General features: G+C 44.0%; 1 long non-coding RNA gene across 1 annotated transcript in view; it reads left to right on the top strand.

Moving 5' to 3' along the window:
- The first annotated feature begins 9,093 nt into the window (after window positions 1–9,093).
- The window catches only part of LOC106004686, a 41,810-nt gene continuing 37,823 nt past the window's right edge, over window positions 9,094–13,080 (top strand). The window contains exon 1 of the long non-coding RNA XR_006608922.1: window positions 9,094–13,075. This is a non-coding gene — a long non-coding RNA (uncharacterized LOC106004686). The remainder of the gene's footprint in view (window positions 13,076–13,080) is intronic.

Here is a 13,080-nt window from a genome sequence, read left to right as displayed (position 1 = left end):
TGATCCAGAGGCCACTCCTCAGGCACACCTGCGGCCTGAGTGAGCAGGGACACCTCACGCCCCGGCCCGAGAAGGACTCATGGAAATGCTGTTACTTATGTGGATGGAGAAGCCGAGGGCTCTGGCAGCCAACCCTGAAGTGGAGGAAACGATAGCGATAGCTAGCATAGCTTGGGAGTTTACTATATGCCAGTCAAGCGCAAGCCTAACTGCTTTATTTGCAATACTCAATCCTACAGCACTTTGCAGTAGATGGTTGTTACTATCTCCATTTCACAGATGAGAAAACTGAGGCTCAGGAGTTGACTCTTGGTTGTGATCATATAAAATATTTTCCTCACTTGACTGCCTGGACACCAGGCCTCTTTGATCTTCCTCACTTCACTAGTCATTCTTCTGTCTCCTTTGTGGGCTTCTCCTCCTCTTCTCCAGTTGAAGTCCCCAGGCCATAATCCATGATGCTCTTTTCTGTCCATAGGGACTCCCCAGGAGTGATTTATAGTATCTGTATACAATGACATAAAATTTCTGTCTTCCGCAGTTGCCAGAGGCCTTAGAACTTGGCACATGATGCTCTTTTCAGTCTACACACTCCCTAGGAGTAATATGTAATCATTTGCTGGTGACTGCAGAACTTCTGTCTCTAGACTGGATCTTCAGACTTACTTTCAAGTGCCTATCTTACCAGCATCTCAAACTCAATACCTCCTGTGCCCCCTCCCTGACAACCTACTCCCTAGACCCTACTCTCCTTCTTAATCTACCTCAGAGAATGGCACCACTGTTTAGCCAGTTCTCAAGCCCAAAACCTAAAAGGTGTCCTCGATGTGCCTCTCTTATGCTAAAATGCCATTTCCAGTCCCTCGGCAAGTCTTGGCAGTGCAACGTTTAAATCACCAGAATTAACTACTTATTAATTCTGCTATAACTATCTTGGACCAAGCTACCATCATCTTGACCTGGGTTATAATGGTAGCTTCCTAATTGGTCACCCTGCTTTCACCTCCTCCCTTCCCCCTCCCCAGTCTGTTCTCCAAAGAGCATTTAGGAAGATATTTGTAAGCCTAAATCAGTTAATGCCATTTTACTCAGAACAAAATCTAAATGTGTAGGAGCCCTACCTAACTGGTTTCTTGTCTCTCTTCCCCACCCACATCTGTCACTCTCTATCATGTTCTACCTGCTTTAGCCACGTAACCTAATTGCTGTTCTCTGGAATTTCCTTATTTCTTCCTGTCTCAGGGCCTTTGTACTTGCTGTTCATTTAGTCTGAAATACTCATCTCCCGTATTTAATTCAGCTCTTTCAAATGTCACCTTAAGAGAGAGGTCTTCTCAGACTATCCTACGTAGAATAGTCCCCCATCCAAATCTACTTTACCTGCTTGATTTTTCTCAGAGCATGTATCACTACCCTACATCATATATTTATTTATTGTTGGCTGTCTCCCTCAGTAGAGGGTCAGCTCCATGAGTGCAGAACTTCCTCTCTTCACTCCTGTATCCTCAGCTCCTGGAACTGAACATACATAGTGGACACTGAGTAAATATTGTTAAAATACCTGTTAAATGAATGCTTATGATTATCTTGATTGGGGAAGGGAGAAGGGAAGAACTATTGCTAAATTATTTTACCTTATTTTATTTTATTTTGAGAGAGAGAGAAAGAGTGCACACACACAGGAAAGGAGGGGAGAGGGAGAGAGAGACTTTAAGTAGGCTCCACACTGAGCACAGATTGTGACATGGGGCTCAATCTCAACCCAGAGATTATGACCTGAGCCAAATCAAGAGTTAGATGCTTAACTGACTGAGCTAGCCAGGCACACCCCCCCCCAAGTTATTTTAACTTTCTTTTTTTCAACTTATTAATTTTTAGAGAGCGTGCATGAGGGGAAGGGGGGTGGAGCAGAAGGAGAGTGAGAGAATCTTTTTTTTTTTTTTTTTTAAGATTTTATTTATTCACTTGACAGACAGAGACCACAAGTAGGCAGAGAGGCAGATAGAGAGGAAGGGAAGCAGGCTCCCTGCTGAGCAGAGAGCCCAACTCGGGGCTCAATCCCAGGACCCTGAGACCCTGACCTGAGCCAAAGGCAGAGGCTCCAACCCACTGAGCCACCCAGGTGCCCCGAGAGAGAGAATCTTAAGCAGTCTCCATGCCCAACACGGAGCCTGACATGGGGCTCCATCTCACAACCCCAAGATCATGACCTGAGCCAAAGTCAAGAGTTGGATGCTCAATGGACATCCAAGGTAGCTCAATGGTAGCTCAATGGAGCTACCTAGGCACCCCATCCCACTAAGTTATTTTAGACACATAAGTTAAGAATTGTTCATCAGGGAATTGGTCAAGGTGAAGCTGACCCCAACACCCTATGCCTAGAAGAAAATGCCTGTCCAGTGAGTAAGGGTGGGTCTAAATAATGCCCCATCTGAAAACTGGAGAGGAGGGGAAATGGAGATATATCTTCCATGTATCCAGATAATAGCCTGGAGACAGGATGGAGGGGAGATTAGGGGTCACAGACTTGTTCCAGGACCCTCTCTGAGGCCAGGAAGCAAGGAAAAGAAACACTTGCTCTTTATTCCTTGGGAACATGCAGAGCCAATGAGGTTCCCACCAGCATTATCAGCATCCCTACCCCCATTTAGAGATGCCTACAATCTGTAAATTTTTTCCTTCAGAAATGTCCAGGTCAGAAACCTTCAGAACAATATTGTCTGTCCAAACAGGACAGCTGTCCAAACAGGAACTGGTATTAGAAACAGAGAGACAGACCCAAGGCAACCTTCTCCACCTCTTTCCACTTTTCCACTTTGTCAGGTGGAAACTAATCCCATCACAGGAGATACCTGGAAGAGGAAGTTGCAGTGCTGATTGGCCAAGAACTGGAATGTGGGTTTTGTAGTTTGCCTGTTCAGTGCTGATCTGCGCAGAGTCAGCCAGCTTTCTGCTTTTCCCTGCAGGCTGCCTTCAACTGGTTAGTGGCTTTCCCTCCCCCGTTCCATAGCACCCTTTTCTGTACCTGTCAGTTCACATTTCTCTTTCACATCAGTGGATCAGAAGGACATGGAATAGTGCCAGGCACATCACAGACCATTATTTCAATGATCTACTTCTGCATAAGATAGCACACCAAAACTTAGTGTCTTCAAACTGACAATTTGTTTCTCCTAATTGTGTAGGTTGACTGGCAGTTCTGCTCTACCTGGGCACTGGCACAGCTGGTTGTTCCCAAATGGCTTCACTCACATGGCTGCCATTTTCTGTGGGCTAGAGGCCGGCTTAGACAGCCGTGGGTCAGGACCTTGGTTCTCCTCCACTTGGACCTCTCCATAAAAGCCTTTCACATGGCTGCTTGAGTTGCCTCACAAACTGAAGGCTGCATTCCAAGAAGGAACATTTCAAGACAAAGTAAGAGGATGCAAATTCCAAGAGGCCCAGTCTTTGGCTTCACTTGTTTGGGTATTTTAGTTAAAGCAACTTATTGGGCAGTCTAGATTCAAAGGGAGTAGATGTGTCCTCCTTGTTGACTGGAGGAGTAAAGAATCTACAGCCCTCTTTTTTATTTATTTTTATTTTTTTTTTAATTTTATTTCTTTATTTGACAGATAGAGATTACAAGTAGGCAGAGAGGCAGTCAGAGAGAGGAGGAAGCAGGCTCCCTGCTGAGCAGAGAGCCCGATGCGGGGCTCTATCCCAGGACCCTGGGATCATGACCCGAGCCGAAGGTAGAGGCTTTAACCCACTGAGCCACCCAGGCGCCCCTACAGCCCTCTTTTTTAAACCACTGTAGTTTATCCAGTGGCCACAAATTATTTAGGTTCTTCACACGTGTGGAATACATTAATCTCCTTCCAGATCCCCCAAAGGCTGAGCCTATTAAGGTTCAGGCTCAGGCTCTAGGTCTAGAATTTCATCATCTAATTCAAGTCCAGGTATAATCCTTCAGGTTCAGGGTCCTTTAAACTATAAAACAAGTTCCCTTCATCCTCTTCCTGAGCAATTCAGCCCAAAAGCCATGAGGTAGGGATGAGCAAGATAGGCGCCTAAACATCATAGATAGTATGTCAAAGCCCAACCAGATGAGGAGAGAGGGGGGATAATAATGAGTGGGGAGAGTGGCAGACTAGTGCAGGGCGTCAAAGCCCAAGCAGAATAAAGAGGGCATCCATGGGGGCTTAGGGTATTAGGAGTTTCAGTGAATTAGGGCAGTCCAGTATGGGGTGTTAGAGCCTGGGTGGGATGAGGAGATTGTTAAACACAGAGACACTGATCAGAAGTAAATATATGGCTAATGAGAGTCACCCAGTTTCAGACTGTCAGAGAAGGGAGTTACAAATATAGACAAAGACAAAACTAAAATGAGCTCTTTGATACTTTATTGGAATTAGGGAAGTTGGTGTGAATTTGTGGTTTTCAATATATAGATAGATAATGAAATAAATATAGGGGTGTTTGTGTATAATTTACATGTAAATATGAATAAATACCATGGAAAAGTGCTGGAAGCAGAAACTTCCCAGTAGCAATGAGTAAAATCTTGATTTCTAAACATCATTTTCCAATAAAAGGAACTAGATATTCTTGGGGGAAAAAAGGCTGATTTCAGGGATGGACCGGAGATATTACAAGTTGAGCCTAGAAAATCATCTACCAAAAAGTAAGAAGGGCTCAAAGAATAATGAGGATATGTCAAAAGAACACAGAAATCAGTTTGAAGGAGCTTCCATTGGCCAAACCTGGAACAATTTGAGCATGAAAATAAATATTGATAGGAACAGTTGACAGCCAATTGAACAAAATAAGAAACCATGAGTTTATGCTGATATAAATAAAGAAATGAACATTTGATGAGTAACAAGATATTTACATAATTTCAGAGTACCTCCTCCACAGAATACTTACAATTTCAATGGGAAACATTAGAAAAATCCAAATTTTGAAACATTCCAGGAAATAATCATTGTGAAGTCTTAACAAATTTCAAGTTCATTAAAGTCAGGAAAGACTGGGGAACTGTTCCCCACTGGAGGGGACGAAAGAGAAATGACAACTAAATGCAACATTGTAATTCTGAAGTGGATCTTTCTGCTATAAAATATTTTGGGGATGACCAATGAAAGGTATCCTAAAATAAGATGATACTATTGTATCAATGTTAATTTCCTGATTTTAGTGGTTGTATTGTGGTTATCTTAGAAATATATGTATGAGATTTGGGGGGGTAATATGACATCATGTCAGAAGCTTACTCTCAATCCAAAAAAGGATCTGTACTAAACTTACAAGTTTTTTGGAAGTTATCTCCCCCTCCCCATATATCCAGTATACAATAGGAAGACCAGGACAGTAAAATCACAAGAGACACTCCCACTGAGAAAGGAGGTAATAATAGGCACTGGTCCTTAGGAAATATGAAATCCAAGCATGCATGTCACCAAGTCCCCCTTCTCCAGAGGCAGGGAATGTGGTATCTCCCATTTCTAATGTTTTTCATGTTTTATAGTTGATTTCCTGCCATGTCCTGATCATCCTTCTCTGACCAGGTTCCAATTTGCCTATTTCCTTCATAAAAGGCTAGTGTCCAGGAGCGCCTGAGTGGCTCAGTTGGTTAAGCATATGCCTTCAGCCCAGGTCATGATCTCCTAGATCTTGGGATCCATTCCCACATTAGCGGGGAGTTTGCTTCTCTCTCTCTCTCTCTTTCTCCCTCTTGCCCCTTCCCACTGCTTGTTCTCTCTCTCTCTCTCTCTCCCAGATAAATAAATAAAATCTTAAAAAAAAAAAAAAAAAAAAGACAAAGACCCATGGCCAGGACTAGATGCAGCATTCCAGTGGGGTCCTCATGATAGAAGAGAGCAGGATCATCAGTTGCCTTCATAATTCCAAATATCATACTTCCGTTGATCCCTTCTAACACACTTTTTTTTTTTAATATTCTAACTAAAAGGCAGGGCTGAATACAGAGCCCTGGAACAGTGAAAACACCCTATAAGTTGACTTGGATCCTTTTAAATACTGTCATTGTGCCAAGCAGGGTTTTTGACTACAAACCGGTCAATAACACCATAGCTCTGCCATGGCCACCGCTGCCGGTGAACACTCACCACCACTACTTCAAGACCGCTCAAGCTGCTGCTTCTGTCACTATGAATACTTTCCACACTACCCTTGCTTCTTAGCATCCTTCCCTAAAAATTGAAAGTCCTTGGTGAGAGTGGCTGGGCTCAATTCACGCACTTGAGTCCTAGCTGCTAGGAAGTAAAAAGGAGAATCTTCTTTCTGCTTCCATGGTGAGATCCAGTGCACTACAGCCCTCCAATATTATATTATTTTCAGAAAATTATTCTGGAATAAGGGATTTCATGTTGAGTGGACAAATATGATGACAAAGGTCCACTCCAGTCATTTGGTAGGTTACTTTTCCTCTTAATTGTACTGCCATCCAACCCATTTCCCCCATTTTATTCACAAGAATATGATGGCAGAGATTGTTAAAGGCCTTGCTGAAGACCCAGTTTGCCAACAGACAGACTATCAAGTACATCTCTGTGATCTGTCAGTTCAGGGACCTGCCATAAAAGGAAATTTGATTGCCCTGGCCCTGACTTAATTCTGAGAAATCTATGCTTCCTTTACATCTTTAAAAATCTATTCTCGGTGTTAGAATCTAACTCTCTATGGTTGGAAAAAGCCCAGAGGTACATTTTATAAAATAACTGGTCTGTAATCTTCAGTATGTCAAGGTCACTGAAGACTAGAAAAGATGTTATTGCTGCTCCCAAGTGAAAGAGAGTAAAAAGGTATTATGACTATATGCAACAGGTGACTCTTAACTATATCCTTCTGTTTTAAAGGACAGGATTGAGATAAGTGGCAAACTTAATTGGGATTTGAGGACCAGATGGAAGGTAAGGTATAACATCAATGACTTGATTTTTACTGTTGTATTATAGTTACTTGGGCAAATGTCCCTATTGGTAGGACATACATAGTAAAGTGTTTAGGAGTGGTGGAACATCATACTGGCAAGTTACTTTAAAATGGTTTTGGGGAAAAAATTGGTTGTGTACTGTGCCTGCAAATTTTCTATACATTTTTTATTGTTTCAAAATTTTAAAAATCAATAAAATTGAAAATGAACAAATAGGAAAAAATCTATTCCTGAGTAAAAGTATAGTTTGCAGAATCAACTTTTTCTCTTTGTAATGGACTGGTGTTAATTTTCTCCACTCTTAATTCATTCGTCCTTATGGTAAGAGGAGATCCATTCTTCCACGGTGTGGTTAGGATAGGCCAAGACCTAAAACTCAGCTACCATATAATTACTAGGGATAGTGCTCCTCAGTGGACTTATATTTGGTCAATCAGAACATTGTTTCCCTCTAGCCACAGTGATTGGTTCAGGGATTGACACATGGTCTATGGAGGCCAAGGAGCAAAGATGCCATCTTCTCTCAGGAATTCTGATTGAGAAATATTGAGAAATACTGAGAAAAAGTCTCCTCCTTTCCTCTGGGGTGGCCATCCTGGAGTTGCCAAAGGTATTATATTCGTTTTCTAGGACTCTGTAACAAATTGCCAAGTGCCTGGTGGCTGAAAACAACAGAACTTTATTCTCTCATAGTTCTGAAAACTAGAAATCCCAAAATCAAGAGGGCAGCAGAGACCGGTTCCTTCCGAAAGCTCTAAGAAGGAACCTTTCCTTGCTTCCTCTTGTTCCTGGTGGCTTCCAACAACTCAGCATTCGTTGGTTTTTAGCTGCATCACTCTCGTTCTACCTTTATCTTCACATGGCCTTCTCTGTGTGTATGTTGCTCTTCTGTCACTGTGCCCTCTCTTCTTCTTGCTGGGACACCAATCACTGGAAATAGGCCCCACTCTAATCCAGTACAACTTCATCTTGACTTAACCAATTACATCTGCAAAGACCCTATTTCCAAACAAGATCTATTCTGAGGTTGCGGGTAAATGTGAATTTGGGGGGTACACTATTTAACCCCCTACAGCTATCATGTGGAAAGAGCCTTCCTGAAAGTTAAGCCAACACAGAGGCAGGGGTATGTGCCCTAGTATGGCCATATTTGATTGCCCCTGGACTGATGAGTTACATGAATTTGTAAATTTCTTTTTTTTTTCCTCAAGTCAGCTTAAAGTGACAGAAAGAAACTACCACCCCGACTTTTACAAAATTAGAAAATCATTTGCACATGACCAACGTTCCAAATTTCTTCCTATTGCACACATCCTCCAAAAGTCTCTGACAAGGGATTGTGCAATCCCACTTGGAATTGGAATGGATTTACTTCATTTGGCCAGAAAACAAATTTATTTTGAGCAGCTAGATGATTTCTTTCAATATATTCCACCATTATTCCTTTCTTTTAATTTTTATTATGGAAAATCTCAAAAGTAGGAAAAAAGTACACAAAAGTAGGAAGAATAGTGTAATGAACCTCAATGTTTCCATTGCCCTGTGTTTGCTTCATCTATACCTCCAACCTCCCTCCACCTCCTGTAGGATTATTTCAAAGCAAAACTCAAATACCATATAATTAATTTGTCCTCTTCAACCACTATTCTCTCATTACCTCTTCTTTCACAATCTCATTCTCTCATTCCCTCATTACTGCATTTGAGGGCTTTTAGCCCTTTTAAAACAAAGCAAGGCATTTTGAACATGGAAAGTGTATACTGGACGTCTGCTGAATGGAAACCCTACCAAGGGTAAGAGCTGCTAAGCCTAGGAATGCAGGTTCAGTGTGGATTTCTAGTCTGTTAGAAGAGATAAGACAAGAAACCCCTCCAGTGCTTACCAGACTTTAATGAAAATCACCTGGGGAGATGTTAAAATGCAGAAGTTGGGATGCCTGGGTGGCTCAGTGGGTTAAAGCCTCTGCCTTCTGCTCAGGTCATGATCCCAGGGTCCTGGGATCGAACCCCGCATCAGGCTCTCTGCTCAGCGGGAAGCCTGCTTCCTCCTCTCTCTCTGCCTGCCTCTCAGCCTACTTGTGATCTCTGTCTGTCAAATAAATAAATAAATAAAATCTTAAAATAAATAAAATAAATAAAATGCAGAAGTTACTCAAATATGTGGGAGGGAGTGGGGAATTCTGCAGTTCTACTAAGAACTGCAAAGCTGTTGGTCTGTCAGGTCTCACTCTGAGCAGCCAGATCCTAAACCATAAAGCAAAAGAGAAAAAGACAGGGTGCTGTATAAGGTAGAGATGATGGGTCACCAGGCTTAAGAACTGGATTTTAAATAGCTTACCACAGTTACCTAGATTAATTTTTACAATATTCTAGTGTGAAAATAACACTGAACCAAGCATTGAGGGACCCACAAAAGAAATTTTATAAATTCAGGGAGGGGAAGGCACAGTTACCTGTCAGTACCAGGAAATCTATATGATAGAGAGTGATAGTGTGTAGCCAGCTCCTGGTAACTCTTTTTCCAAAAACCTTGGCCCTCCTGGGACTGGCCGTCCATATCCATTTTTGTATTGCTTGAACCCACCCACCAGCCACAGCTGATTGGACCAAAGGTGAGCATCTCACCTAAGCTGGACCAATCAGAGAGTCTCTCCTGAGATTTTGGTTTTGAGATTCAGGATGGTCAGTCAGACCCTAGGCATGGCTGGAATTAAAATTATATAAATATTCCACCTTCTGCCAATACATAAAAAGCACAGAAAACTGATTAAAAGAAACAGACCACAAAGAGTACCTAGAAATGAAGAGAGCACTACCTGAATTCCTTCAGCTTCTTGCCCCAGTCTCCTTATTTTGGAATCCTCTAGGTGTTGCATTAGTAAGTGTCAGTTCTTTGCAACCAAAGAGACTGACAGACATGCTCACACAACAAGTGGGGACAAAGCCAGAGAGGGAGAAGGGTAAGAGCTGCTAAGCCTAGGAATGCAGGTTCAGTGTGGATTTACCAGACAGGTGGGTAGATGAGAGGTTATCCCTTGCAGGAATGAAGTCTCAAGAACCAGAAACTTCCTGCAGGCAGTAGGCTGGGCCCCCTGCCTCTGGCTTCCTTTGAGACCACCAGGTTCATTCTGCCTGCCTGGCTGCCACTTCTCACCTGAGAATTCATCTCAGCCTTCCTGATTGTGTCAGGACTGGCCACACCAGAAAGCACCTTATTTCCACTAACCTCTGAGGGCTGTGGTGTCCCTACTGTAGAGCCCCCTGATGGTATAGTCACTTCCTCCCAAGTGTCTGGGAAGAGCTGCTGGTAGCTGGTTGTTATTCTGCCCATCTTCCTCATCAGCATGCTACTCTGAATCTCTAGCTTGGGAGGTGTGAGAAGGAGTTTAGCCCACAGGTGGGTCCTGAAGTCTGTAGCAATGATTCAAGCCCAGCCCTTTTGTTACAGGTAGGTTGGTAAACTTACTTCTGTTTGCCCAGGACTATCCCACATCACAGGACCCAGTTCTGGAAAAACTTGGAGGGTTAGTCAACCTAATTTTAAAGCCCTCAGGTCCTTAATGGAAACAGGCTCTAACAGTGTGCCTTGAAAGCATCATCCCAGGTCTGGTAACTCCAGACCTCCAAACCCCACCATCCTGAGGATTCCCATACAACTGGAGTTTCTGAACTGTTTTCTGGAACCACTGCATCGCTACTTATACCTGTAGACCATATGGCACATATTCTGAAGCCTCCCATTCACTAACTGGGTGACTGTAGGGAAGTTATCTAAACTCTCAGTGCCTCACTGGTAAGTAGCACCAATAATACTAGTCCTACTTCATCGTGTTGTTATGAGAAAAGTGAGAATAGTGTCTGATTATATCAAAGTTGACAATTTTTATCATGCCCTTAGCCTGATCTAGTCATTGTCTCCTCCCACTAAGGAGACCCTCAGCCCTGGGCACTCTTTCTAGTCTCAGTGGCATTTCCCAGACCCAGACATAGGGCAGCAGGGGACCCAGGCTGTCTACTGAGGCTTCACCTGGTCCTCCTCTCCCTGGGCTTCTGATATTGGTCCTCAGAGCAGGGTCTAGTTTCTCTCATTTCTGGGCACAGTTCCTTAAGGGGAACTTCTGGGGGCCCCTTAGAAGGATTGAGCAGAAAGGGACCAGGAAATGACTTCAGTGGTTTGGCTGGCCCTCTGGTGCTGACAGAGGATCCCCGTGCCTCTAGTCCCCTGCCACTGTGGTCAGCTTAGTCTTTTCAGCAGCCATGCTCTCACACCTGTCAGAAATGAGAGATTTCAGGCCAGGAGGGACATCTGAGAACTCTGCACACAACTACAGAATGCCTTGAGGACATTTTGTGTGTACATGTTGGGGGAAGTATAGGAAGTCCCTGTAGGCAGCTATCACACATGACTATTGGCAATTGGAGGTAAGGTCTTTCTGCCCACAAAGGCACCTGACCCATGTTGATTTCTTCCCTCTGTTTACGATGGGAAGTGTAAGCACCAACGCAGGCTTTGGATGTCACGATGAAAGCAAATCCCAAAGCCCTGGTGCTGGGTTTCAGGTCCTCTAAGGAGAAAACCCCAGGGGTGCACGGAGCTCTCACCACCTCCCCTTGGGCCAGCCACACCAGGCCAGCTCTCAAAGGCCTCTTTTGACTGTCCTTTCTCTCATCTTTCCCCACTGTGATAAATGTCCTGGGATTAGCCCTTCTGTGTTTATTGGATGAGCAATTTGTGTCTGTTTGAAAAGCTACGTCTGAATAATGTTTGGCACGAGCTAAAGAAATGTGAGCCTCTGCATTCCCCTCCAGCCAGCTCTCTGGAGCCAGCTCGTCTCCTGCCAACAGGGTTAGACAGCTCTGCAGCTGGGTTTGCAGCCTAAACATGTTGGTAGGTGGAGAGAGGGGGAGTTGGGAGGAGGGGGAGGGAGGTGCCTGTGGTGGGACCAGAAACCCAGAAGGATAGAAGAGCAGAGCAGCTTTAGCAAATCTGCCAAATGTTGTAATAATCTGGGACATCACAGATGCCCACAATAGTCACCCAGGCCTGAGGACTGGAAAACCAGGGCCCCCTGTGCCACTCAGGAGCCCGGGTGATTGTTGGGCCCAGAGTTCCAGATGTGAAGTACAGCAAAAGATACTCAAGGGAAATCAGTGGGTAGCATGAGGATCCCAGATCTAGATGGGTAATTAGTGCTGTGCTCTTGAGGTTTGTGTGGGTGGGGCCAGGTAGGGGGTGTTAGGATAGTTTGAGGCTGTTTAAATATTTCCTGACTCCATCCATTTGGGTCCTGGAACAGGGGAAGAAGCTTGCAACAATCAGGCAACACAGTTATAAGGTGCTGAACAGTGTAGAAAAAGCAGGAATTTGGTGGGTATGGGTGGGTGTGTCAACAACCTCCACACCCACTCCACATTCCTCCAGCAGCCTTCTACTGTTCTTCTTCAGCATTCTCCTGATCTTCTCTTAGGGTGCACATCACTGCTCTCTTGTACCCAGTGACTCAGCTCTCAGTCTTTCTCCACCTCTACCTCACTCTACCTAAGTCAATGATCGGACTGAAGGCATGACATCATCCATGTGTCCCTAACAATGCGCACAGAACTGGTCACCAAGGAGGCATCAAAAATGGTTCATTGAGTCTTGATTTTGGCTCAGGTTATGATCTCTTGGGTTGCAAGATCAAGCCCCATGTCAGGCTCCACACTGGGTATGGTGTCTGCTCAAGATTCTCTCTCTCTCCCTCAGCCCCTCACCCTGCCAAAAAAGTGGTTTACTAAGTAAAGGAATGAAAGCGAGGCTGGGAGCTCAGACTTTAGTGGTCACAGACTCACAAGAAGAGAGCAAATAACGAGTCAGACAGGAGTAACAATACAGGAAATCGGTTCAGGAGTGAGAACATGGCCACAATAACACTGTCCTCAGAGTCTGCTCTGGGTCAAGGGTTCTAGATCAAGTCAGCTTATCAGAAAAGGCCGCTCAAGGCTCTTCTGTGGTTGTATACTCATCTTGGTGTTCCACATGATTTCATGCATTCAGTTCATGTGTTTTGAATCCCTACCTGTATCATCCTCCGTAGGATACCATCTGTCTCATCATATGGAAAACAAACAGGGCAACAAAACAGGTGTACCATACAAGGTAGG

This window comes from Mustela putorius, unplaced genomic scaffold, assembly GCF_011764305.1.
Source record: "Mustela putorius furo isolate JIRA1106 unplaced genomic scaffold, ASM1176430v1.1 tig00001584_pilon_pilon_pilon, whole genome shotgun sequence".
NCBI classification, from domain to species: Eukaryota; Metazoa; Chordata; class Mammalia; order Carnivora; family Mustelidae; genus Mustela; species Mustela putorius.
The sequence above is the reverse complement of the archived record's forward strand: the minus strand, read 5'-3'. Positions and strand labels throughout refer to the sequence as shown.